Genomic DNA, 27,942 nt, shown 5'->3' with positions numbered 1-27,942 from the left:
TTTTTGTTCAAAATTGGCACATCATAACCCAGGACAAGTGGGTTCTAAACATAGGGTCACAAGGCTACAAGTTCCATTTCCATACTCTGCCTAAGGCAAACAGCTGGCCAGATCTGCCAAAACATCAATGGGCAGAGGCACAGAAACAAGTTTCATCCCTCGTGGACATGGGGGCCATTCAACAAGTACCAGAGCAAGAGCAGGGACAAGGATTTTACTCGACTGTTCTTGGTACCCAGAAAGGACAAGGCCTGGAGGCGGATACTGGACCTGTCTATTCTGAACACTTTCCTGGATATTCCAAAATTCAAAATGTGACTTTGCAGCAGCTTCTGCCCATGCTGGGCAAGAGTGCTTGACTTGTGACTTTAGACCTCAAAGAGGCATACCTGCATGTTCCAGTCAGACAATCATGCAGAAGATACCTAAGATTCAAGGCTGGTTCAATGCATTACCAATTCTCTGCACTGCCCTTTGGCTTATCTACTGCACCCAGAGTCTTTACAAAGTGCCTGGCACCAGTAATTGCATTCTGCAGACAAAGAGGAATACAAATATATCCTTACTTGGACGACTGTCTCATTCAAGCAGAGAACAAGGACATTCTTCTTCAACATCTGGCATTTGTGAAAAGACTTCTAACATGCCTAGGGTACACAGTCAACAAAAAGAAATCAAAACTAGTACCCTCACAAGAGATAACATTCCTGGGTGCAAGCTTGAATACAACTGCCCAGATGGCTTATCTCACGCCAGACAAACAAAGGCAACTGACTACCTATTTCAAAATGTTGGCAACAAAGGCCCAGTTATCTGCAAGAAAAATTCTGCAGGCTTTGGGCTTCATGGCATCCTGCATCCTACTAATTTCATATGCAAGACTGCATATGAGGAAACTTCAATGGTACCTGAAAAGTGTTTGGACTCAACATTGCCACAGCCTGGAAACAGTCATTATTCTCATTCCCTGCCTGCAACAGGAGTTTCGATGGTGGGCAAAGGCTTGTCACCAGAACAAGGGACAGCCATTCACATTACCTCCAGCCAGGCAGACACTAACAACAGATGCATCAGACTATGCCTGGGGAGCCCACATGGCAGGAAGATGCATTCAGGGCACATGGTCCTCAAACCAAATGCATCTACATATCAATCAAAAAGAGATGTTAGCTGTTCAAAATGCCCTGACAGCCTTCAAGGACCTACTTCATCCGGGACAACTACTGATAAAGACAGAGAACACCACAGCCATGTGGTATATAAACAAGCAGGGGGGCACACATTCTTAACCCCTTTGCAGACTAACCATGACCTTGTGGGACACAGCTTTGACTTACCAAGTACATCTGCAGGCACAATTCCTGCCAGGAAAGGAAAATACTCTGGCAGATGAACTAAGCAGAAACCTCACGGATCCCCCATGAGTGGATCCACAAGTCTTCAGCATGTTAACAAGGAAATGGGGATGCCCGGACATAGATCTATTTACCTCCCCTCTCAATTGCCAACTAAAAAGATTTTGCACAAGGACTTATCACAGACAAGTATGGAAAGTGGATGCTTTATCTTTCAGCTGGAAAAACCTATCAGTATAAAATAGAAAAGGTTTTTTAATGTTTTTTACTCTGATGAAACCCACGGACTGGCTGGGTGAAAGCGCTTAGTGTGTTATAATAGAATTTGAACTAAACGGTGCTATCAGTCTACGGATCACTTTTGTTTTTCTTTATCAGTTTTTTAGTGTCCGTATCTTTCGCTATCAGTATATGCCTTTCCTCCACTGCCTCTCCTCCCCAAGGTGCTCCTAAAGGTCAGACAGGAACACCAAAGATGGTACTGATTGCCCCAGACTGGGCATGCCAGTACTGGTATCCAATACTAAGAAACTTATCTCTATACCCAGCTTACCTTACCTCAAATACCTCGACTACTGTCCCAGCAAAACAGTCAGATCATGCACAGCCAACTCAGGACATTAAACTTGGCAGCATGGCTGATAATGTAGCCATACAAAAAACACCTCTCAGTAAAGCTGTGATGGATGTCATTCTGGAAGCCAGAAGGCCTAGTACTAGAAAGTCTTATGCTGGAAAATGGAAGAGATTCTGTGCCTGGAACCAAGCACAAGGAATTGATACAGCGGTACCAAATATTCCTCAGATTTTGCATTACTTAACTGAGATGCTGGACAAAGGCCTATCTTTTTCATCAATTAAAATTCATGCCTCTGCCATTTCGGCTCATTACAATACAGAGCCACCACTTTTTTCTCACTCTTTATTAAGGCAGTACCTCAGAGGAGCCAAAAATTTAAGGCCCCCAAGGAGACTACCAATACCTGCATGAGACCTCAACTATGTCTTGGAAACGCACACCCTGCCTCCTTTTGAGCCAGCTGCTACTGCTCTGAAGTTTCTATCTTGGAAAACAGCTCTGCTCTTAGCAATTACTTCTACAAGACGAGTTTCAGAGCTACAGGCGCTCATGGCTGTGGAACCTTTCATCATTTTTCATCCAGACACGGTCTCCTTGAGGACAAACCCAACATTTATGCCTAAAGTAGTGTCCAGTGTGGCTCTTAACCAAGCCATCCGTCTGCCAACCTTTTACCCAAATCCACAGAACAAAGGGGGGAGAATTCTGCATTCTTTGGACATACACAAACAACTTAGATTCTACTTGGACAGAACCAAAGCTTTCAGGAAGACAGAGTAATTACTAGTGGCATATGCTGCAGGATCACAAGGAAAGCCTATCTCAAAGCAGTCTATTTCTAAGTGGTTAGGCCACTGCATTTGTTTCTGCTACTTACACCATGGCAAGCCAGTGCCTAAGGGCATTAGGCCTCATTCCACCAGAGCTGCAGCCACCTCAGCAGCCTTTCTCAGGGGAGTACCAACCAGAGACATTTTAAAGGCGACTACCTGGAGTTCAGTGCACATCTTTACAAAGCATTATCATCTGCCACTCTACTCTAAATCCAGGGCAGGCTTTGCCACTGTAGTTCTGCAGGGCCTCATAGCCATTCCTACTGCTGTCTAGTTCCAGCTTCCCAACCATAGCTTTGGGACTCTACCCAAATTTAATGACTGCAACAGTGAAACATGAAGAACATAGTACAGTTGTGTACACTTACCATAAATGTAGATGTTCGAGTGTATTCACTGTTGCAGTCCAGGCTACCCATCTGCCTTCCCCCTTTTTTCTTTTGGATCTTATCTTTCCTTCTCTGATTTATACTACCTATGTGGTGTATTTGCTTATAGATGAAGGTAAAATTTATATTGGTGTATTTCTGAATATATATATATATATATATATATATATATCTATAAACTTTAACTACCCTTTTTGAGGGAACCTGACACATCTGGGGCAAGAAAAACTGAAGAAAATGGCGTTGGCTGCTGCTTTTATACCCCTGACGACCTGATGTCAGGGAAGGGGTGACAGCGGCTGACGCAGGACCCAAGACTTTGGAATTCAGGCCGGCTGAGGGCAACCTGCCAGCAGGATTACCCAAATGTAATGACTGCAACAGTGAATACACTCTAACATCTACATTTATGGTAAGTGTACACAACTGTACTTTTCCAAGCTACCTCTCTTTCCCATTACACCTCCAATATTTGCAGTCTACCTGAGAAATAATTCTTTGTGGAGTCTGCTTGCAGTGTAAAAGTACCTATGCAAACATTTTCAGGAAAAAAATCTTAAATTGTCTAGATTTTGTTGCATATTTGGAAGCCATACATATGCCCTCCCATTGTTTCTCTATGAATTGCATGTTTGATCTCTCTTCCCAGTCTTTTCTGACTTTTTCTTATTGATTCCAATTTTATATGCCCTACTAATTATCCCTTTTTAACAGCTGCTTTTGTTCTAGATTCAATTCAAAACTCAATCAGTGCAGGTCTTTCATTTTAGGATTCCTCTTTCCCTTTCTCTTTGTCTATACTCTTGATATCAATACCTCATAGGGAAGGCACTCACTAGCCTGCCATCCAATTGTCTTCTTGGCTTCTTCCCATTGTTTTTCCTTTCCCTTTCTAATTATTTGATGCCTGTCTATTCTAATGTTGCACTATTCTACATGTGGGTTTACTCCTCTTGTCTCGCATACGTATGGCCAGTATACAAAAGTTTTCAGTACCTGTGAGGTGCGTGGGACGTCTGACGTGGCTGAGGGAAATGTGGACCATAAAAGTGACATCTGCATGCACCAGCCATCAGAACTTCTCAGCTGCCAGATGTACGCTAGGTGTTCCTGCTACTGCTAAGTGATTCTAAGAATTAGGATAAGTACCCCATTGAGGACCCTTTCAGTCCTTCCTTTTACTTGTATTGCCTGTTCATGTCATCCAGAAAAGGCAAGTATAAGTGCAGCCAGCAGATTCCCCACAAGGACGCCCACGATCAGTGTCTTTTCTGCTTGGAACGGTCGTACGACTATAAAGCCTGCCCCATTTGTCAGGCATTTGTACCTAAGACCCTATGTAGCCGCTTGCGTGGTTTAAATCTTTACTTGGAAAATGAATGCCTTAAGCAGATTGCATTAGGGAGGAAAGGCCCCTCCGATATTCCTTCGGAACTGCCAAAAACGAAGGCCAAGACCTTACAGCCTACCTCTTCCGCTGGGTCTGTACTGTCCAATCCTTAGCATGTGGATGACCTCGGCCTGGTAGAGAGATCCGGATGTTCATCATGCATACAGCTGCAGTCATAACAGATGGGTTATCCTGCCGTCAGGCGGGTCCTCGGTCGGCCAAATTCCAAAGTCTAGGTCCGGCGTCGGTTGTCGTCGCTTCTTCCCTGACGTCAGTGCGCCGGGGGTATAAAAGAGGCAGCCGACGCCATTTTCTTCAGTCTTTCTTGCCGTGCGGTGCCCGAAGCAGAAGCAGTTCGCAAGTGCCGGTCAGACAGCTCCTGAGATTTACGCAAGTATTTCAGCCGAAGTCTTCTTGAAAGCTAAGTACCCCGTTGGGGAAACTTTTCTTGCCTCAGACCGATGTCAGACAAAGTTAATAATTGCATTTCATGTGGGAAGCAAATACCACATAAGGATTTCCACTCTTTCTGTATACCTTGCTTAGGCCCAGACCATGACGTCTCGGCCTGCCGTTTTTGTGCTAGATTCAACAAGCGCACTATTAAGCGTCAGGCGGAGTTCACCCTTCACTTTTTTGGCAAAAAATTCAATTATATTATGTCGTCGGATACTCTGACTCCAGTTTTGAGCAAAAAAACGCAAAGATAAGGACCGACATACGAGGTCCGCACCACCTACTGAAACCACGCCAAGGCCGACTACCGGTTCTCCGGTACTCAGCGAGGCACCTACGCAGCCCCTGAGTACCGATGACAATGCATTACCGGTGTCTTCAGTACCCGAGGTCGCAGGCTCCACGGCCCCCATTCCTACTACAGATACCGACGCCACTCCTGGCGGGGAAACTCAGAATTCAGACAGGCCTGCCATTTCTCAAGGGGTCTTCAGGCCTTCCTCCTTCTCTATTAAAGCCTTCACTAAATCTAAAGCAGCCATGAAAACCAAAAAACAGGTTCCTCAGACCCCCTCTCAAGGCACCATGCCTAAAAAACAGATGCTTAAAATGGCTTACTCTTATCAGGGGCTCTCAACCCCCCTCTGACAAAAGGCCCAGATTAGAGGAAGACTACCCTTCCTCAGATCAAGCTTCTATTACCTCAGAACTATCTGAGGACCAGGATTATGCCTATTCTCTATTCGAAGACTCTGATGCAGAGGAGTCTATTCCCTCGGTCTCCCCCCCCTGAGGACTTCTCTTTTGGGGAAACCCTGCATACACTGAGGGAACACTTTCACTGGGAAGGCCAAGATTACTCAGATTCCAAGAAAAGGCTCAGGGAATTTCTTCTACTCCCCCAGCATAGGCCTCTGGCTATCCCTCCTGTTTTAGATATATTGGATGATGTGTACACAGAAGCCAGCCTTAATCCAGATTCTTTGCCTCCAGCTCCTGTTAAACCAGACAGGTATTACCGGGTTCCTGATTCTCACCAGTTCCTATATAAAAGCCATACTGCTGACCCAGAAACTATTTCACAGGGTCCCAAGGGAATTAAGGCCTCTACTGCTAAAACCCATTACCTTCAGAGAGAGATTCCAGAGCTTTAGAAAGGTGGGGGGAAAAGGTGTACACCTCGGCCACTTTAACCATGAGGGCATTAAACTGTCAGTTCCATATGTTAAAGTATCAACAGTTTTTGATATCTCAGCTGAAAAGCAAGATGACACAACCAGAACAACCAGATTTAAGAGTTGCAGGATTTGTTGCATGGTGCAGAGCAAGTGGGTAAACATACCTTGCAGTGTGGTTTTGATGCTTTAGAGGCCTCATGTAGAGCTGCTGTTACGGGGTCTGTTATACGTAGGCATGCTTGGCTCAAAGAGCAAACCTTACCAGATCATGTCAAAGCTAAATTATTAGATACACCTCTTCAAAAAGATGTAGTGTTTGGTGTTAAAGCTGAGGAGGTGCTAAAGAAAATGCTAAAGAAAATGGAGAAAAAGCGAAATCAATGCAAACAGTGAAATATTTCCTGCAGGTACAGCCTCCACGATTCAGCAGAAACTGGCCTTCAAAAAATTGGTCCTTTCCAGCCACGGACAGACCTCAAAGGGGCAGATACAGGCGTCCAAGGGGTAGAGGGCAACCTCAAGGATCTTTCAGAGCCAGACAGTGGCAAGCATCAACCCCAAGAGGTGGAGAAGATAGATCACAGTCTTTTAGAAAACAGACACAATGACTTCCCCCTACACCTGCCAAGCAAAGCTTTAATGGCAGCACCTTTGGGCGGAAAACTGACATTATTCTCGAAAAATTGGCATATTGTTTGCAAAAGACAAATGGATTCTGGACATTATAGACAGAGGCTACAGGTTCCACTTTCACACCCTTCCAAAAATGAGAGGCATGTCAAACCAGCCACAAAATCAAAGGGCAGAGGCACAAAAACAAATTTCAGCTCTCATGGACATGAAAGCAATTCGAGGTACCTACAAAAGAACAAGGTCAAGGGTTTTATTCCAGACTATTCCTGGTACCAAGGAAGGACAAAGATTGGAGACCTATCTTAGACCTATCCATCCTAAACGCATATCTACAGGTGCCAAAATTCAAGATGCTCACATTACAGCAGCTTCTTCCCATGCTGGGCAAGGAGTCTTGGCTGGTAACATTGGACCTCAAGGAGGCATACCTGCATGTCCCTATCAGACAAGATTGCAGAAGATACCTCAGATTTCTTGCAGGTTCAACCCATTACCAATTCTCTGCATTGCCCTTTGGCTTATCTACTGCGTCCAGAGTGTTTACGAAATGCCTGGCATCAGTAATCGCCTTCTGCAGACTACAAGGGATACAAATCTACCCATATCTGGACGACTGCCTGATCCAAGCGGACAGCAAGGACATACTACTGCAGCACCTGGCGTTTGTAATAAAACTGTTGAACTTCCTGGGATACACAGTCAACAAAAAGAAATCAAAATTAATACCCTCTCAACAAATAATTTTCCTGGGTGCCAGCTTGGATACAACCACCCAGATGGCCTACCTCACGCCAGACAAGCAAGGGCAACTGTCTCAATACTTCAGAAAAATGGCAACTTACACCAGGCTAACTGCAAGGAAAGTCCTGCAGGCTCTGGGATTCATGGCATCTTGCATCCTACTAATCGCATGTGCAAAGCTGCATATGAGGAAACTTCAATGGTACCTAAAAAACTTATGGTCTCAACACAGCCACAGCTTGGAAGCAATTATACCACTCATTCCATGCCTTCAAAAGGAATTTATGTGGTGGGCTCAAGCTTGCCAAAGAAACACAGGTCTTCTTTTCTGTGTACCTCAAGCAACTCAAATCATCACAACAGATGCCTCAGACTACGCCTGGGGAGCACACATGACAGATCAGTGCATTCAGGGAAAATGGACCCGAAAAGAGAAGCACCTTCACATCAACCAAAAGGAAATGCTAGCCGTGCAAAAGGCTATTATGACCTTCAAAGACCTACTGCATCCAGGCCAGCTATTGATAAGGACAAGACAACACCACAGTGATGTGGTACATAAACAAACAGGGGGAACTCATTCATACCCCCTGTGCAGGCAAGCCATGACCCTATGGAACACAGCACTGGAATTGCAAATTCAACCACAGGCACAATTCCTGCCAGGGAAGGAAAACACATTGGCAGACAACCTAAGCAGAAATATGTCAGATCCACACGAATGGAAGTTGCATCCTCAAGTTTTCAGAAAGATAACTCAGGCATGGGAACAGCCAGACATGGATCTCTTTGCTACCCACAGAAATTGCCAGTTGATAAAATTTTGTTCAAGGACCTATCATCCACAGGCCTGGAAAGTGGACGCACTTTCCTTCAATTGGGCAACATGACAGTCTATGCCTTCCCGCCTCTTCCTCTGCTACCCAAAGTTCTATTAAAAGCCAGAGCAGAGAGACCGAAAATTATTCTCATTGCGCCAGACTGGCCAAGACAACACTGGTATCCGCTCCTGAAGAGCCTGACACATTCCCCACCATGGATCCTACCTCTAGTTCCTCTTCTGTTGTCCCAGAACAACTACAAAACCCTTCACAGCCATCTCAAAACTCTAAATCTAGCTGCATGGAGAATTCCTTGATTTCCCAACAATTTCTCCTCTCCAAGGAGGTGCAGGATGTCATCTTGGAGGCCAGAAGACCTTCTACTAGAAAGGCCTACTCCGCCAAATGGAAACAATTTTGTGCCTGGAATCAAGAAAAGGGACAGAATCCTTGGGTAATAAATATACCTCAAATTTTACAGTACCTAGCTGAGATATTAAACAATGGACTTTCCTTCTCCTCCATCAAGATCCATGTTTCAGCCATTTCTGCACAATACAACACAGATCCTCCTTTATTCTCTCATCCTCTCTTAAGGCAGTTCCTCAGAGGGGCAAATAATATAAAACCCCCAAGGAAACCACCAGTCCCTGCTTGGGACCTCAACTTCGTATTGGAAAAGCTGACCCTTCCTCCCTTCGAGCCAGCTTCTTCAACAGAGTTACAGTACTTGTCATGGAAAACAGCCTTTCTTCTGGCTATCACCTCAGCACGCAGGGTTTCGGAGCTACAGGCCCTCATGGCTGTGCAACCATTCATCATTTTCCATCAAGACAGAGTTTCCTTACGAACCAACCCTACCTTTATGCCAAAGGTAGTATCCAGTGTAGCTTTGAATCAGACTATCCACTTACCTACCTTTTATACTAATCCACAAAACAAAGGGGAAAGACTACTACATTCCTTGGACATTCACAGACAACTTCGTTACCATTTGGACAGGACAAAACCATTTAGGAAATCTGAGCAACTCTTTGTGTCCTATGCTGCAGGTGCTCAAGGAAAGGCTATTTCCAAACAGACAATTTCAAAATGGATAGCCCACTGCCTACGCTTTTGTTACTCATTTCATGGAAAAACTGTGCCTGCATGCTTCAGATCCCACTCCACCAGGGCCACAGCTACCTCTGCAGCCTTCCTCAGGGGGGTCCCGACCAAGGACATTTTGGAAGCAGCCACCTGGAGTTCAGTGCACACTTTCTCCAAGCACTATCACCTCCCACTATACTCAAAATCTAGAGCGGGCTTTGCACAGCAGTCCTGCAGGGCATCCTAGCCCCTCCTAGTTCCACTTAGTGCCTACCACCCTTACTTAGCTTTGGGATTCTACCCATCTGTTATGACTGCAGCTGTATGCACGATGAACATAGTACAGTTTTGTACCTACCATAAATGTAGACGTTCGAGTGCTCATACAGCTGCAGTCCAGGTTTCCCTCCCTCCATCCCCTCTTAGGACAGGCCTTATGACAAACACTTTTCATATAAACTTTTTGGGGTATTCTTTTATGGTGTATTTGCTTGCAACTACTGTTTTTGATTTATCAACATTGCATCTTTGCATAACATTATGTTTGCCTTCCTTCTGGGGGCACCTGACATCTGGGGCAAGAAAAACTGAAGAAAATGGCGTCGGCTGCCTCTTTTATACCCCTGGCGCACTGACGTCAGGGAAGAAGCGACGACAACTGACGCCGGACCTAGACTTTGGAATTCGGCCGACCGAGGACCTGCCTGACGGCAGGATAACCCATCTGTTATGACTGCAGCTGTATGAGCACTCGAACATCTACATTTATGGTAGGTACAAAACTGTACTTTCCGCCACAATGGATATAGCGGGGAAGATGAAGGATCATTTCAAGTGGGAATCTTCTGAAATCCCTGAGGTCCAGAAAAGATACTATGACCTCATTCAGATGGATTCCCAGAGCCCAAGATACCATGACCTCATTCAGATGGATTTCCCGAGCCCATCTGCTATTCCCCCTGTCCTTCTTGCTTTTTTACATGCCTTCACCTCAGCATCACTTAATCCAGATTCTCAGACCTGACAGACTTTATAAGGTGCCTGACACTGTTAAGCATCTGCTTAACTGCCCACCTGCTGACCCAGGCATAAACTGTATCTCTACGGACAAGGCCTCTAAGCTTTTACCCACTACCACCATTCTCCCTGCTGACAGACAGCAAAGCAATGGAACATTTGCGTAAGAAGAGTTATACCTCTGCTACCTTGTCCTTCAGGGCAATTAACTACTAGACACGCATGGCCAAGTAAACTTTATCCCTCCTGGAATCAGCCACCAAAGAACTGGCTGATATCCCTGACTGCTCTGCCAAAGAATCACTGTCCTCTCTCCTGACCCTCCCTTCATAGGTTACCAGACTCTCTATAAAGTGCAGTTATGATGCTGCTGAATCTTCAGCCAGGTCAGCAGCATCAGCATCTGCCTTATGCAGATACTCTTGGCTTCGCCTTCAACCCCTGTCTGATGATTTTAGGGCAAAGCTTATTGATGCACCCCTAGACAATACAGCATTGTCTGGCTGTAAAGTAGCAGACCTTTTCAAGTCACTGCAGCAAAAGATAAAGAAATGCAGGACTTTAAACACTTGCTGATCTCCCCCATATCAAAGTTTCAAAGAAACTATCCAGCTAAAACACAGTTTATAAGGAAGCAGTCTCGTCCTGGTGCTCCTGCAAGGCCTAGGAAGCCTACAAGGAAACAACCACCTCCAGCGAAAGCATCTCCCTCCCCTAGCCAGGGACTGCCCTTTCAAGATAGGGCAGGTAGCATCTGACTTGCCTTCCTTGCCTCCTCCTCCCCCCTCCTTCTTTACCTCTGTCAGCCTGCCTCTCTCACTGCCTCCCTGTGTGAACCAACATCACCTCAGACAAGTGGGTGCTGTCCATCCTCCAGAATGGTTTTTTCATGTCATGGCTCTCCCCTCCAAAAGGAAAAGGCACCCCACAGTCACCTACACAACGGCTGCACCTCATGCAACCAGTGTTGCACACTCTGCTGGCTCAGGGCACCATCAAATCAGTTCCCTCAGCTGCAAAAGGAAGAGGCTTCTACTCCAGGATCTTCTGGTCCCCAGGAAAGACTGACCCTGGAGACCTATTCTAGACCTCTCCCACCATAACCTATTCTTAAAGGTCCCTATTTCAGGATGTTGACCCTACCCCAACCCTCTTTTCTCTCCTGCTCCCCCGAAGGTTCATGGCCACTTTAGATGTAAAGGATGCTCATCTGCACATCCCCATAAAACCAACTTTCAGGAAATACCTGAGGTTCTTGTTGGGCTCTTCTCACTTTCAGTTCTCTGCCTTGCCTTTTGGGATTTCCACTGCACTCAGAGTCTTTACAAAATGTTTGGCCTCAGTGATTGCTTATTGCAGGACAAAGGGAATACAGATGTTCCCTTACCTGGACGACATGTTGATCCAGGCAGGCAGCAAGGAGACCCTCCAGCTACAAATCCACAATGTAGTGTCTCTGCTACAGTCCCTGGGATTTCAGTTAAACTTCACAAAATCGCATCTCCAACCAACCCAAGACATTGTCTTCCTTGGGTGCAGAATATGCTCAGACTTCATGGAAGCATACCTTCCACCCCCAAAAGTTGAAACATTGACAGAACATCTACTTCTGGTCCTTCACTTTACAGATTTGACAGCAGTTCCTCAGTCTCTTGGGCTACATGGCAGCCACCATCCCCATGCTACCTTTAGCAAGACTGCATATGAGGAAGGTACAGTGGTGTCTTCGGTCAGTTTGAGCACAGCACTCCCATCCTCTGGAGCACAGGATGCCCCTTCTCCTTTGCTTGGAAATAGAGTGGTGGTTGGAACAAGTGAATCACAATCCAGATCTTCCCCTCCAACTACCTCTACCCACACAGGTCATGCAGACAGATGCCTCAGACTTGGGCTGGGGAGCAACTCTGGGCCATCAAAGGGTGCAAGGCTTGTGGCCAAAACTTCACAAACTGGAACATGTCAATGTTTGAGAGATGAGGGCAATTCTTCTGGCTCTTCGGGCATTCCTACCTTTCCTCCAGCAAAGTCCCTTGAAGATTTACACACACAACACCACTGTGCTGTGGTATCTCAACAAGCTGGGAGGGACCAAGTCATACCTTCCCTGCAGATTAGCCCTTCTGGTATAGGAACTAGCCACCTCACAGGGAATTACTCTGCAGGCAGTCTACATTTTCTCTCTCTCTCTCTCTCCACAACTCCCAGGCAGGCTATCTGAGCAGAACCATCACAAACAACCACAAATGGATGCTCCACAGAGATGTCTTTTTGGATCTGGTCCACAGATGGGGTACACCTCAAATAGACCTGTTTGCCTCTTCCATCAACAGGCAGCTTCCTGGCTTTTGTACCAGGATACCAGACCCCCAGGCACTGGCAACAGATGCCTTCACAATCTCTTGGAAGGGGAAATATCTATATGCTTTCCCCCCTTCCCGCTTATTCAGAAGGTCCTGCTGAAAATCCAGCAGGACACTCCAAAAATCTTGCGGGTTCCTATTGAATTGTCGACAGCTTAGGTTGTCGAATGCTTCATCTTTGACACCTAAGCATCGAAAGGTTACAATAGCGAACGGCCACATCATTGAATTCTTTCTTCAAGAAAGAATTTGCGTGGCCGTTATAGGGTATTTGCCCTTTCCCCAATGTAGACCAATCTTGGAGTTGGTATATTTAGTTGGGGGGGGGTGCAGCCCCCCACTATGTTTGGATGTGTTTGTTTATTTTGTTTACGGGCAGCCAACCTAATTCTTTCCCGAGGAAAGAATTCGATGATATGGCCATTTGATATTGTTAGCTTTCGACACTTAGGTGTCGATGTTTTAGGATTCGAAAACCTAAGCTGTCGATGTTATGATATAGACACAATCTTGCTAGTGTCTCCCTATGGGCCCAGACAGCACTGGTTCCCCCTACTTCTGCAATTGTCCAAGGGCAATCACCACAAGTTACCCCCCAGAGTGAACCTTCTCACACAACATAAGGGATCCCAGATTCACCCACAGTGGCAGCTTCTGCACCTCACCCTGTGGCTGATAGAATTCTGATCCTCTTCAGATGCCTTTACAACGAAGATGTGCTCAATGTCCTGCAGGAGGCCAGGAAACCAAATACAAGAAAATCCTACCTTTCTAAGTGGAAAATATTCATTATATGGTGTCACAGAAGACAGCTGAACCCACTTTCTAGCGAGCCCCCTCTAGTCCTGTCTTAGCTGTGTGAGCTACTGCAGACTAGTTTGGCTTATTCTTCCATCAAAGCTCATCTGTCTGCAATTTCAGCATGCCTTCCTCTCGACTTCCTTCAAAGCTCTTCCTTAAGGGGTACTTCACCTCAGACCTCCAAGGAAACCGTCCCCTCCTCCTTGGGATCGTACCTACGTGCTTGAAAAGCTTACACTCTCTCCCTTTGAGCTAGCAGACAAAGCTTCTCTAAAACATTGCACATGGAGAACTGTACTGCTACTGGCCTTGACCTCAGCCAGAAGAGTATCAGAGCTACATGCCCTTATGGATATCCCTCCTTTTCTAGTTTTCCACAAGGATAGGGTTACCCTTAGAACTATAACCCATCCTTCATGCCCAAGGTGGTGAATGACCTGTCCCTTAACCAGGCCATATACCTACCCATCTTTTTCCCCAACCCACAGGGGGACAGTGAGAGTACTGCACTCCCTAGATGTGCAACAATAACTCAAGTTTTACCTGCGTAAAACCAAGCCCATCAGACAGGCTGACCAGCTTTTCATGTCCTTCCACCCTAGAGCCCTGGGGAAGGCATTGTCCAAACAGACCATATCCGCTTGGATCTCCAAGGCCATCACCTTCTGCTACCAACTCCATGGTAAATCTCTGCAAGGTGCAGTTAAAGCACACTCCACCAGAGCTATGGCCTCTTCGGGAGCTTTCTTTAAGGGCCTGGATACCTCTGCTGTTCTGGAGGCAGCTACTTTGTCTTCAGTTCACACCTTCACCAAACACTGCATACTAAACCACATCTCTAGATCCAGGGCACAGCGTTTGCTAGGACTATCCTTCATGGATTCCTGGAGTCTCCCTCTAGACCTCCTCCCCAGTCACAGTGAGCTTTGGCACTCACCCATATGTAGAATACTGCAACATTGGAATAGAAGGCCATAGAAAAGTTGTGTAAAATTTTACCATAACCATAGATGTCCTTCTCTTCCATGTTGCAATATTCCTTCCCACCCTCCTTCCCCTCCTGTTAGGTTGCATTTCCCTTTCTTGGTGGCACTGGACTGGCATTGCCCTTATTAGTTCTGAGGGCTGGTGCTTGCAGACTTCACTTTTATGACCCTTGTTTCCCTCAGCCACGTCAGACGTTCTACGCACCTGAGGGGGACTAAAAAGTTTTGTATACTGCCCATACATACGCTAGACAAGAGGAGTAAACCCATATGTAGAATACTGCAACATGGAAGAGAAGGACATCTACGGTTACGGTAAGATTTTACACAACTTTTCTTTCCCAGTACATGGTTCCTTTGCCATCTTCCTCCAGCAGATTTCCTCCTCCTCTTGCCTATTGTTTGTACCCCTAATTGCAATCATCTGTATCAGTAGAATCACTTTTCTCCATTCCGGTGTTGACTTAGTTCATATTCTGCTACTTTATAAAATACCTGCTGATGCTGTCTGTAGCTGTGTCTATCTCATTATTTAGGCCATCCTGTATATATTTGAATGTGACATGATACTAACTGTAGTCTATTGGTATTTCCTTTTTTTTTTTTTTTTTTTTTTTTTTAATTTGCCTGAAAACTGGAAATTTTGAATCCAGAAACTTGAATCTCCTAGAACCCAGAAAAGGTACTTTGTTTTGTATTTCTGCTTGTCAAAGTGAAAGAAACCCTAAAAATGGGTCTATATTAAATCAGCAACACGGCATTACAACGAATGCCGTTTAAACGACACATATAGAACGAAATCTGACAACAGCGAAACCCCAGGTCACGATTTTTTCCCCAGGGGAAAAACATCAGTAGACCTACAAAACACAACACACCACTTAAAACATTACAGAGTGGGGGGGTTTCGCCCCCCACACAACCCAATATGGAGGGCTATGCCCCCCACACACACACCTAACTAAATATATCAACATCTAGATCGCACTACAGTGGAGTAAAGGGCAATGTCACGGCTCAGGCCAAGTGATTTTTTTCCTGGGGAAAAAAATCACTGACCTGAGCCGTCACTGTTGTCGGATTTCGTTCTTCTCCAGTCTACCTACCTTTTTCTGTAATTGCCGCTTGGCCTTTTGGCTAAGGTCAAGTGTAGTATCTCTTAGCTGTTTAATATCTGTGTTTTCCAGTATGGCAGAACAACCTACTGGTTTCAAGGAATGCACTTCCTGTGGTCATAAGATACCTAGTTCTGATGCCCACAGGGAGTGCGTGTTTTGTTTAGGCTTGGCTCACCTCCAGGTTTCATGTGAAATCTGTCAGGAATTCAACGCCATGATGATTAGTAACTGGCAGAACAAGCTTATCCTTAAAGGGATGCTGCCTTCATCTTCTGCTGTTCCTTTTACTTCAGGGGCTCAAATCCCTTCAAAAAGTCAAAAAACGTTGGAGACCAGGGAGTCGAGAGGCAGCTCCCCTGTACATTCTCCTCCATTGGCGCCAAGTTTGGAGCTGCTAACTAAAGTAAAAAAAGGCCTCTGATCTGACTTCCTTGGATCCTAAACCTAAAAAGACTTCAGCTCTGACTTCATCGGATCCTACCAGACATCCTAGATGTCCTTGGATCCTGCCTCACCACTTTTCTCTGGAGCAGGTTTCTCCCACTTTAAGATCTCCCTTTCTAGTCGTGACCCCTAGGAATACTTCTTGATCCCCTTCAGTATCTTTTCCCATCAGGTCTTCCCAGAGTTTGTTGGATCCAGACGTGGATAGAATGATGAGAAAGTTTCTTAAGATGCAGATCCAGATGGGGGTCCTTCAGGCTCTGTCCCCCATTGGATCTGAGAGTCTGCAGTCTTCAGCACACCCTATAGTGGCGACTCCTCAAATTTGACCCCAGGTTTCAGAGCTTCCAAATCTGAAGATCCCGAGAGCCGAGGCTTCAGATCTGAGGATGTTAGCCTCTTTGACTGTGACAGTTTCCATGATCTGATCAGCTCTGAGTTTCAAGAAGCAGAAAGGGTTTCAAAGCCAAAGTATTGTCATGGGGTCCGGGGGGGATTACTTCAACTCCCAAGGGCTTTGAAGCTGGTGCTTCCCCTTGGTATGTCGGCATTTGACAGCTCTGGTCTGATTCATTCCTCGGGAGTGGAGCATTGGCTGAGCTGAGAGCCTCGTCTCTGGGGAGGCTAATTTCCACTTCTCCTGGACCTTCTGCATTTGAGGTAGTGGAAAAAGTATTGTTCTCTCAGGGGGATTCTTCAGCTGTCACCTGTTTTGATCCTATTCACATTCCTCCTCAGGATCAGAGTTTTAAATCTTACCATCTTCCATAGGGACAGACAGCCTATCAGAGCTTCCAGGCAATCCCTGTGCAGGGACTTCCCCTTTCTTGCAACAGTTCTCCAGAGTACCCCACTGAAGAGGTTCCTAAGAAGAAACTGTGCAAAAGGAGACACCTGGATTTCCCCCCAGGAGTCAGTGACAGAAGACACTAATTTTGATGGAGTAGGATCCCCCAGATCTCCACCAGAAGACTTCTCATTTGGCGATATTTTAGAAATCCTGAACCAAAAAGGTGGATGGTCTTCCAGAACCCTTCTCAGGAGGAATCTGTGTTTCTTGAAGCCTTCAGGTCTGGTCTAACTACATTTTGGGTAGCCCCCCCCTGGCAGATGAGCCTATCCTCCTTGTCTCCTACTGGGCATGAAAAGAGCCAGATGCCATAGAGACCATTCCCTAACATCCTGATAGGATCCTAAGTGCACCATCAGACAAGCAGCATTGGTCTAAAGGGATTACTGTAAATGCCATGGTTGTGATAGCCACAAAAAAGGGAGTAGTGGAGCAGAGCTCCTCTGTCCATCCCCCTAATAGAGAATCTAGGGCTTTGGTCATTTGGGAAGTGAGTGTACGCTTCAGCGACCTTTGCTTTACACTCGTAATGTGCATCACTACTAGAAAATGGATGGATGAGATCGTCCATTGCTAAACTCACTGTTTCTTGGCAAAGAGGGTAAGCTCTGGTTCCCCCTGTCTGTTAATGTACCAAACCACTGACATAGTGTCCATTTGAATAGCAACTGTCCTCAGAGGAAGAAAGTTCTGAAAGGCCTACAGTGCTAATAGGACTGCTCTCATCTCCAGGACATTTATATGGAATTTGGTCTCTAATGGGGACCATGTGCCTTGAACAGTCAGTCTCAAGTAATGCCCCCCCCCCACCAAAAAATGGGAGGCGTCTGTGGTTAATGTGCGTCAATGGGCAGAAGAAGGGTAAAGGGACTGCCTTGCAAGTCCCTGATTGGTTCCATCACTCCAAAGAATCCTTGCAAACCCTGAATAGTTTTATTGGGAATTGTAAGGCTTGGTTCTCCCCTCAACAAATGCAGCAGGTTCTTTGCCCTAATCCCTCCTCAGGGGCAGTCACTGAGAGATGCTTTAGTCCACATTTGGCCCTCCTGTCTTCTTTATGCTTATCCTGTCCTACCCCTAATTCCCAAGTTTCTTCAGAAAGCTATCAGGTTGAAGAGTAAAGTAATCCTCATTGCTTCCTTTGGCCTCGGCAGATTTGGTTTCCCTATCTGTGGTCTCATCTAATATGTTCTGCTTGGACACTGGACCCCAGTCCAGATCTCCTTTCATACCTGTCAGGAAAGATTCACCAGGACTTTCCAGGCCTCAAATTGACTGCATGGTTTCTCCAATTCCAGTGATGGCTAGACATTCCAGACTTTACTCACCTGTTTGAAAGATCTTGTTTTCATATTAGAAACCCTCTACACAAAAGAATTGTAAAGGTAAATGAAAGAGATTTTCCTTATGGCCTCAGCAGAGAGATTTGGATCCTTTCTCTACTGCAATTCCCACTGTTTTAGAATTGCTAGCTTTTCTTTTCCAAAGTAGGGCCATTTTCTCTACTGTAAAGGGTCAACTGGTTGCCATTTCGAATTTCCACATTGGAGGTAATTAACTTTCGCATTGGCATCGTCTGAGTTGTGTAAAGCTTTTTCATAAGGGTACTATTTTTTCTTAGGCCACCTATTAAGGACCCTATACCACCTTGAGATCTTACTTTAATGTTACATGCTGTGATCCATTCACCCTTTGAACCTTTTGCAAAAGTGGACTTCAGATTTCTTTCTTGGAAAACAGTTTTTCTGGTAGCCATAACCCCAGGTAGTTGAGCCTCTGAACTCCAAGTGCTCTCTTCTAAGCCGTCTTACTTGATCTTCCATAAGGACACAGTGGCTTTATGCACAAATCCATCCTTTTTACCCAAAGTTGCTTCAGAAGCAAACATCAGTCAAGTCATCAGTTTACCCGTTTTCTCCCAAAATTTGAAAATAAAGAAGACTGTGTGGTTCATTCTTTAGATGTACATAGACAACTTTGTTTCTGTCTTCTAAGAACAAAGTAACTTAAGAAGACTGATCAGTGATTTGTTTCCTTTGCCAAAACCAAGTTGGGTAGGCCTGTTTCAAAAACTAAATAGCCAGATGGATTACTGACTGTATTTCTCATGTCTGTTCCTTAAAAGGTTTGACCTTGCCAAGACAACCAAAAGCCTATTCCACAAGGTTAATGGCTGCGTCATCTGCATTCTGGTCCAGAGCTTCCATTGATATTTGTGTAGCTGCCACTTGGTCTAAAGCTCTTACTTTTGTGGCTCATTACAAATTGGACATCACTTCCAGAAGTAGAGCTGCATTTGGCTCTATGTACTCTGGAATATCCTTCCATGAGGGTCTCCCAAGGCTACTGTAGTTGGGGAACGAATGAAAATGACATCAAATTTTTAAGTTATGCACTTACCATAACTATGCATGTGTGTTGTTAATTTTCATGCTTCCTCAACTTCCCCCTTCCTTGTCTTTGAGAATGACCTGAGAGAATTTGTTGGGAACCTTTGTTCCTATCTGAGCCCCTGTTCTTTCTTTTCTATCCAATATTGTTCTGTTAAACTTTGTTTAGAGGCAACAAGCTCAGTACGAGGTAAAGCAGTAATGAGGGGAATTATGGGCAGTAATGAGGGGAATTATGGGTAAAGGGAGGAGCTCAGAAGTTGGATCCTACACCTCAAATTGTGGCCGAGTCGGATTTGAGGATCAGATCCAAACTCATTTGTTGAAGAAGAATGAAAATGAACAACACAGATGCATAGTTATGTTAAGTACACAACTTAAAATTGTATGCGTCTTTTTTTTTTTTTTTTTTTTTCAGAAGCGTGTTATTGAATGCCAGAAATTTCAGTGTTTGGAACTTCAATATTTCTGCCCACTGTGTGAGGTTTGCTTGAGTGTAGGTAAGTGGGGTTGTTAACTAAAGGTGAAATCTTTGGTTTTGGCATTAGGGGTGGAAAAGTGTGTGTTGTTTTTATTGATTTATGTATTTATTTTGCAGTTAGATTTACAGTTAATGCTAGGTATGGGGATAGGTTTGGTATTGTGTGTGTGTACTATGTCAGGGTAATGTATCTGAGTGTCTTGTGTAGTGAATACCTCTGTGCTAACTGTAACCCTACTGAAAAAACATTTCCCTAACAGTACCAGTATTCAGAGTACATCTGTAGATGCTGTTAGTAGTTTTATGTTTTTAATCAGGAAAGGTTGGCTTTTATTTTCCAGTAATTGTGGATTCGGGAATTTTTTTGATATCCATTAATGTACATGTTTATTTTTTTGATATTATGTGGTTTGATGTTAATAAGTAATGAGCATTAATGGATATCAGTGTGTGTGCATGTGTGTATCTGTATCTATCCTTTGTGTGTGTGTGTGTGTGTATATGTGTGTGTGTGTGTGTGTGTGTGTGTGTGTGTGTGTATATATATATATATATATATATATATATATATATATATGAAAATATGTGTGTGTGTATATGTGTATAGATATATATATATATATATATATATATATATATATATATATATATATATATATATATATATATATATATATAGGTAGATATGAAAATCAAGTAGTAACCCGTTTAAAACAACACACTTGAGACACTTTCAATTAATGCAGTTTTAATTTACGTTTCACTGTAAATAAATGTCACCTTCATCTTAATTTGAAAATAAGCATACTTTTTTGATTTACGTAGTTGTGGTCATTGTATGGTTCGTTTCTATGTTTTCCAGCTCTCTCTCAGTTTCACAGTGGAAAAGATTTTAGTCCTTGTAGTCTAAACACTTCGTATTGCATCTCAGGCCAAGTTGCCTTGTAGTCATTAGGTGCAGTCACAAACATGATGTTCTTCATGTTTCACTGTTCCAGTCATTATATTTGGGTTATCTATTTGCAGAGGTAGCCCTCAGTCGGCATGATTAACAAAGTCTTGGGTCCTGCATCGGCTGCTGTCCCTTCTTCCATGACGTCAGGTCATCAGGGGTGTAAAACATGCAGCTGATGCCATTACATCAGTCTTTCTTGCCATGCGATGCCCGAAGCAGAAGCAGTTCGCGAGTGCCGGTAGGCAGACTCCTGAAATTTTCGTTTTCGAGTTTCAGAACCGAAGTCTTCAACTAAAGCTACGTACCCCATTGGGGAACTTTTTCTTGCTCCTTACCGATGTGAGTAAAGGTTAATAATTGCATTACTTGTGGAAAGCAAATACCTCATAAGATTTTCATTCGTACTGTATTCCTTGCCTAGGCCCTGACCACGACGTACCTTGCTGTCGTTTTTGTGCTTTTTTTAATCAGCGCACTTTCCATCGTCTGTATATTTTCACCTGTAAACATTTCTGTTCTCGGTTTAATTATCCAGAAATGTCGTCAGTTAGCCATCTGACTACCGGGATTCTGAAAAATAGCAAAGATAAAGACAGTGACCGGCTGCTAAGGTCCAAAACTGCCGATGACGCTTCTCCTAAGCCAGTCGCCAGTTCGCTGGTACTCAGTGAGGCGCTTTCGCAGCCCCTGATACCCGCTACTTCTGATTCGCAGGCCTCTACTGAGAACCATTCGGAGTCCGGTATGCTGCGAGATGCTTCAACTATGGAACCTGTGGATGCCTCTACCTTGGATCGGTCCAGAGCCGCTGTGCAGGCACCGGCTTCTGAGGGTGTATTCAGGCCTGCAGACTTGCATATTAAACCGACGCCTCCTTCTTTACTTAGGCCTAAATCTCGATCCATGCCTAAAAAAACGACGCCCAGGCCACATGCTCAGGCATCTATGCCTAAAAAACAAATGATAAGAATGGCTGAAGATCTAATAACTCTAGCCAACCCCCCCTCCCCTTCTAAGAGGCTTAGGACTGAAGTTGATTATGAATCTTCTGATCAGGATTCTGTTTTTTCTGATTCTTCTGATGATCTGGATTTGCCCTTATCTACTTATGAAGATTCTGATGCAGAGGACTCCATTCCCTCTGCTTCCCCTCCTGAGGATTTTTCTTTTGGGGAAACCTTACATACTGTAAGGGAGCATTTCCACTGGGAAAGCCAGGATTTTTCTGAATCAGAAAAGAGGCTTAGGGATTTTCTTCTCCTACCTCAGTATAGGCCTTTAGCTATTCCTCCTGTACTAGACATTATTGATGATGCTTTTTCGGAATCTAGTTTGGCCCCTGATTCCCTGCCTCCTGCTCCCAGAAAACCTGACAGATACTACAGGGTCCCTGAGTCCCACAAGTTCCTTTTTAAAAATCCTATTGCAGATCCAGAGACTATTTCACAGGGGCCCAAGGGCATATTAAGGCTTCTACTGCTAAAAATCCTACCCCTTCTGATAGAGACTCCAGGGCGTTGGATAGATGGGGGGATAGGAAGGTTAACACTTCTGCAACCTCGGCCATTAGGGCTTTAAACTGCCAATTTCATATGTTAAAGTATCAGCAACATGTTGTTGGACTGCTTAAACAGAAAATTATGTTGATTCCTGACTGTGAGAAAAATAAAGAATTACAGGATTTAATGCATTCTGCTGAACAAGTTGGAAAACATACTTTGCAATGTGGTTTTAATTCATTAGAGGCCTCTTGCAGGGCTGCTGTTACTGGGTCTGTGCTCAGAAGGCATGCTTGGCTTAAGGAGCAATCTTTGCCTGATCATGTTAAAGCTAAATTGTTGGATGGTCATTTAAATCAGGACCGCCTGTTTGGCAGCAAGGCTGAGGAAGGTCTTAAAAAGATGGAAGATAAAGCTAAATCTATGCAAACTGTTCAAGATTTTTTACAAGTTCAGCCTCCTAGATTTAGTAGGCACTGGCCGTCTGAGAAGTGGTCCTTTCCAGCCCCTTCCAGGTCTTCTCAAGCCAAACCAAAACACAGCAAAACCCCCAGTTTTCCATCCTAGGGGACACCCAGAAATAAGCAGTGGGGGGCCTCCACTTCCAAATCTGGGAATAATAAGACTCCCCCTATGGTAAACTGTCTCAATGACTTCCTTTTAAAATTTCCAAGCACTCAACTGACTGCCCCTTTGGGGGGAAAGATTGCTCTTCATGCAAAGAATTGGGAACTCCTTACCCAGGACAAATGGGTTTTAAATATAGTGTCCCAGGGATACAGATTTCACTTCCACACGTCTCAACACCAAACAGGTGGCCGGACCTACCCCCAACTCAGTGGGCAGAGGCCCAAAAACAAGTACTTTCTCTCAAGTATGGGGGCTATTCAACTGGTACTAGAAGAGGAAAAGGGACAAGTTTTCTACTCAAGACTTTTCCTGGTACCGAGAAAAGACAGTTCATGGTGTCCTATCCTGGACCTGTCTACTCTAAACACCTTTATGGAGATTCCAAAATTCAAGATGCTGACTCTTCACCAATTACTTCCTATGCTAGGCAAAGATGCATGATTGGCAACACTAGATTTAAAAGAAGCATACCTGCACATCTCAATCAGGGAATCTTGCAGAAGATACCTACGCTTCAAAGCTGGCTACATGCACTATCCGTTCTCTGCACTGCCCTTTGGCTTATCTACTGCACCCAGGGTATTCACAAAGTGCCTAGCTCCAGTTATTGCATTTTGCAGGCAAATAAATATTCAAATATACCCATACCTGGACGATTGTCTAATTCAGGCAAAAAACCAGGACATACTTTTGAATCATCTGGCCTTTGTACAAAGGGTTCTAACTTGTCTGGGGTACACCATAAACGAAAAGAAACCACACCTGGCACCCTGTCAAATTATATTCCTGGGAGCAAGCTTGAATACAACTTCCCAGATGGCTTACCTCACGTCAGAGAAACAAATTCATTTGACAACCTACTTCAAACAAGTGGCCACAAAAACCCTGCTATCTGCAAGACAAATACTGCAAGCCTTGGGTTTCATGGCATCCTGCATTCTTCTAATTCCATATGCAAGACTGCATATGAGGAAACTACAGTGGTATCTAAAAAGCCTATGGTGTCAACATTCTCAAGACCTGGAAACAATGTTTCCTATTGTATCTTGCCTACGCCTAGAGTTCCTTTGGTAGGCAGAGGCCTGCCACCAAAACAAGCGACTACCTTTCACACCACCCCCTGCCGCCCAAACCCTAACAACAGACGCATCAGACTATGCATGGGGGGGCTCACCTGGCAGGGAAGTGCATTCAGGGCAAATGGAACCCAAGTCAAATGCACCTGCATATCAATCAAAAAGAAATGTTAGCTGTACAGAATGCTCTGACAGCCTTCAAGGACCACATTCTTCCAGGACAAGTAATGGTAAAGACGGGCAACACCACTGTTATGTGGTACATAAACAAGCAGGGGGTACACATTCTTACCCCCTCTGCAGACTAGCCATGGCATTGTGGAACATAGCCTTGAGCTACCAAGTACACCTACAAGCTCAATTCCTGCCAGGAAAATTAAATATACTGGCAGACGGACTAAGTAGAAACCTCATGGACCCACACGAATGGAAACTGGAACCAAGGATTTTCAACATGTTGACAAGCAAATGGGGGAGCCCAGATATAGACCTGTTTGCCTCTCCCCAGAACTACCAATTGGACAAATTTTGCACAAGGGCTCCCCATAAACAAGCCTGGAAAGTGGATGCTGTGTCCATCTGGAAGAACGTATCAGTCTATGCCTTCCCCCCTCTGCCTCTGCTCTCCAAAGTACTACTAAAAATCAAACAGGGCAAACCAGGGATGATTTTGGTTGCGCCAGACTGGCCGCGCCAACACTGGTACCCCCTCCTGCGCAGTGTCACGGTTATCTCCATGGCACCTGCCTCAGACTCCTTCCCTGCTGTCTCAGCAGGAGGACCAGATTCTGTACCCTCAGCTTCTAACACTGAACTTTGCAGCCTTCGCTAATTACTTAATCTCTCCTTTACCATCCCTCAGCAAACCTGTGATGGATATCATTTTAGAGGCAAGGAGGCCTAGTACTTGAAAATCTTATGCTGAAAAATGGAAAAGATTCTGTGCCTGGAACCAACATCAAGGGATGAGCACAGCAGCGCCCAGTTTACCTCAGATTTTACAATACTTAACTGAGATGCTTCACAAGGGGTCTAAATTTTTCCTCCATTAAAATCCACGCCTCAGCCATTTCAGCTCATTATAACACAGAACCTCCCCTCTTCTCTCATCCACTGCTCAAGCAGTTCCTCAGAGTGGCCAAAAATTTGAGACCACCGAGGAGAGCTCCAACCCCAGCCTGGGACCTTAGCTTTGTCTTGGAGAAACTCACTCTACCTCCTTTCGAGCCAGCTGCTACTACAGACTTAAAATTTCTTTCTTGGAAAACAGCTTTCCTTTTAGCAATCACTTCAGCTAGAAGGGTATCTGAATTAGAGGCCCTTATGGCAGTGGAGCCTTTCATCATCTTTCATGCGGACAGGGCGTCCCTCAGAACCAATCCATCCTTCATGCCCAAGGTGATATCCAGTGTGGCTCTTAATCAGTCCATTCATTTGCCAACCTTCTTTCCCAATCCACAGAATAAAGGGGAACAGATACTGCATTCCTTAGATGTGCACAGACAACTTAGATTCTACTTGGACAAGACTAAACCTCAAAGGAAATCTGAACAACTGCAGGTGGCATTTGCTGCAGGGGCAGAGGGGAAGGCTATTTCAAAGCAAACCATTTCTAAATGGATAAGCCATTGCATTCATTTCTGCTATAAGCACCATGGAAAACCTATCCCCCAGGGGATCAGACCTCGCTCCACCAGGGCTGCATCTACCTGTACAGCCTTTCTCAGAGGCGTCCCTACCAGGGACATCCTAGAAGCTGCTACCTGGAGTTCTGTACATACTTTCACCAAACATTATCATTTGCCAATTTTCTCTAAATCCAGAGCTGGCTTTGCCACTGCAATCTTGCAGGGCCTTATAGCTGGCCCTAATGCTATCTAAATTCCTCCTCCCAACCATAGCTTTGGGAATCTACCCAAATGTAATGACTGCAACAGTGAAACATGAGGAACACAGTACAGTTGTGTACACTTACCATAAATGTAGATGTTCGAGTGTTGCAGTGCTGGTTACCCTCCCTCCAGCCACGTAACTTCTTTTGGCTATACTTCTACTTTCCTTTACTATGCTTAAAAACCTTTTTGGTGTATTTGCTTTTTTGTTGGATGTATATCTTTGTGCTTTTATGTTTAATTGCTTCCCATTAGGGGGGCACCTGACATCTGGGGCAAGAAAAACTGGTGTAATGGCGTCGGCTGCATGTTTTATACCCCTGACGACCTGACGTCTTGGAATAAGGGACAGCAACCGATGCAGGACCCAAGACTTTGTTAATCAGGCCGACTGAGGGCTACCTGCAAGCAGATAACCCAAATGTAATGACTGCAACAGTGAATACACTCTAACATCTACATTTATGGTAAGTGTACACAACTGTATTTTCTTGGGTGTTACTCAATAAATCCACAGGACTTCCGGTGATTCTGTGAGTACTTGCATGGCTTGCTTTGGACAGGTTGCACTAACAGTCTACACTGCCACCCTTGAAATCCCTCTCCATGAGAGACAAATGTCTCTGATCGTTTTGGCTGCAGGACTTGTATTTAACATCTTTTCCTTGTGATTTATATTTGACCAAGCTGTTAACTGGATTTTGCTACTGTAATATACTGAGTTTGCAAGCTGCCTGAAAGTTCTTACAGTAATATGTAGTATATGAAAAGTTCTTTTGTATGTGAAACAGCTACTACACCACAAAGTGTATGCAAGTTGGGTTTTCTGTGCAATAAATGAAGTAGCATTGTATGGTAAGTGTAAGGAGCAAGTTTTGTGATGACATGATTTGGGTTAGTTTGCCTTACGTTTTTCTGAATTGAATCCCTTGTGGGTGGTTTTGCAGTATTTCATCTTTTTTATGTATCAGTTTGTAGTTCTGTGTGTATTAGCAGTACAGTGGTGATTTTGCTATTTTTATAAGTTAGTTTTATTTTAATTATTTTAAATAGTTAAGAGTCAGGTCTTATTTTAAATAGTTAAAAGTCTGGTATGTATTGCATTACCGCTGTTTACCGATTAATAAGTTGATGACTGTTTTTGTGTGTGTGTGTTTTGTTTTATTTTAACTTTCTCGTTTTTAGAAACAATGAGTTTTATTGCTAGGCAGTAGATTTAAGTGGGAATTGTTTTTGGAGGGGCATATATATATATATATATTCTGTGTGTGCAATTTGTAAAGTTCCATTTTTCACAGTGAGGTGAATGGGAGATGCATTCCATATTGTACTTTCTTATTGTGTTATTTCTAAAATACAAGTGTTTACTATGTGATCTGAGATTGTCCGTCTACACTTTGCAAGTGGTTTGTCTAAAGTTGTACTTCAGATTTAACTGAGTAGTGAAAATGTTGCAGGTTCTTGGGGATTTTACTCTTTGATTCTTCAAGTGTATAGATTGTGCCAATATTGTAGTGAAACAAACAGAAAAAGAAGTTTAAGCAGTGTAGTGGATTGCTTTATCATCCTTTAATCTGAGTTTTGTGGTTAGGATAGTATTTTCATATGCTGTTTTGTTATCGCATGATGTGTGATGCATTTTTACTTTTGTAGTCTGTATTATGTGCTTTGTTCCTGTGGGGAGAGCCTGGTCATGGCTGAAAAGTGTCAGTTGACCAGTCCACTTACAGAGCTACAAGATTTCAAGTAAAGTGTGCGTGTGTGTGTGCACGCGCGTTTGTCTGTGTGGATGCACGCACATAAGCATGGAGTTATTTAATGTACATGTCACTGTACTGATATTTATATTTAGTATGTGGCTCTGCAGTCCAGTTTTAGCTCCATCTGCAGTGGGTTCCATGCATGGGCTTTCAAATAGAAATGACATTTATCCTGTGGGACAGTTCAGTGTAACTTGTCAGAAATGCTTTAGTAGCAG

At 44.3% G+C, this 27,942-nt stretch overlaps 1 protein-coding gene and 1 pseudogene across 2 annotated transcripts in view; both read left to right on the top strand.

Annotated features, from left to right (window-relative positions):
• GSK3B (glycogen synthase kinase 3 beta) overlaps nt 1-27,942 on the top strand; it is a 1,987,846-nt gene that overhangs the window by 1,881,347 nt on the left and 78,557 nt on the right. The window lies entirely within an intron of this gene.
• On the top strand, nt 15,747-15,947 carry LOC122802991 (annotated as a pseudogene).

The sequence above is a fragment of the Protopterus annectens genome, chromosome 5.part0 (assembly GCF_019279795.1).
Source record: "Protopterus annectens isolate FY-2018-M chromosome 5.part0, PAN1.0, whole genome shotgun sequence".
Taxonomy (NCBI): domain Eukaryota; kingdom Metazoa; phylum Chordata; order Ceratodontiformes; family Protopteridae; genus Protopterus; species Protopterus annectens.
Note: the sequence above shows the minus strand (reverse complement) of the source record. Positions and strands in the feature narration are given on the sequence as shown.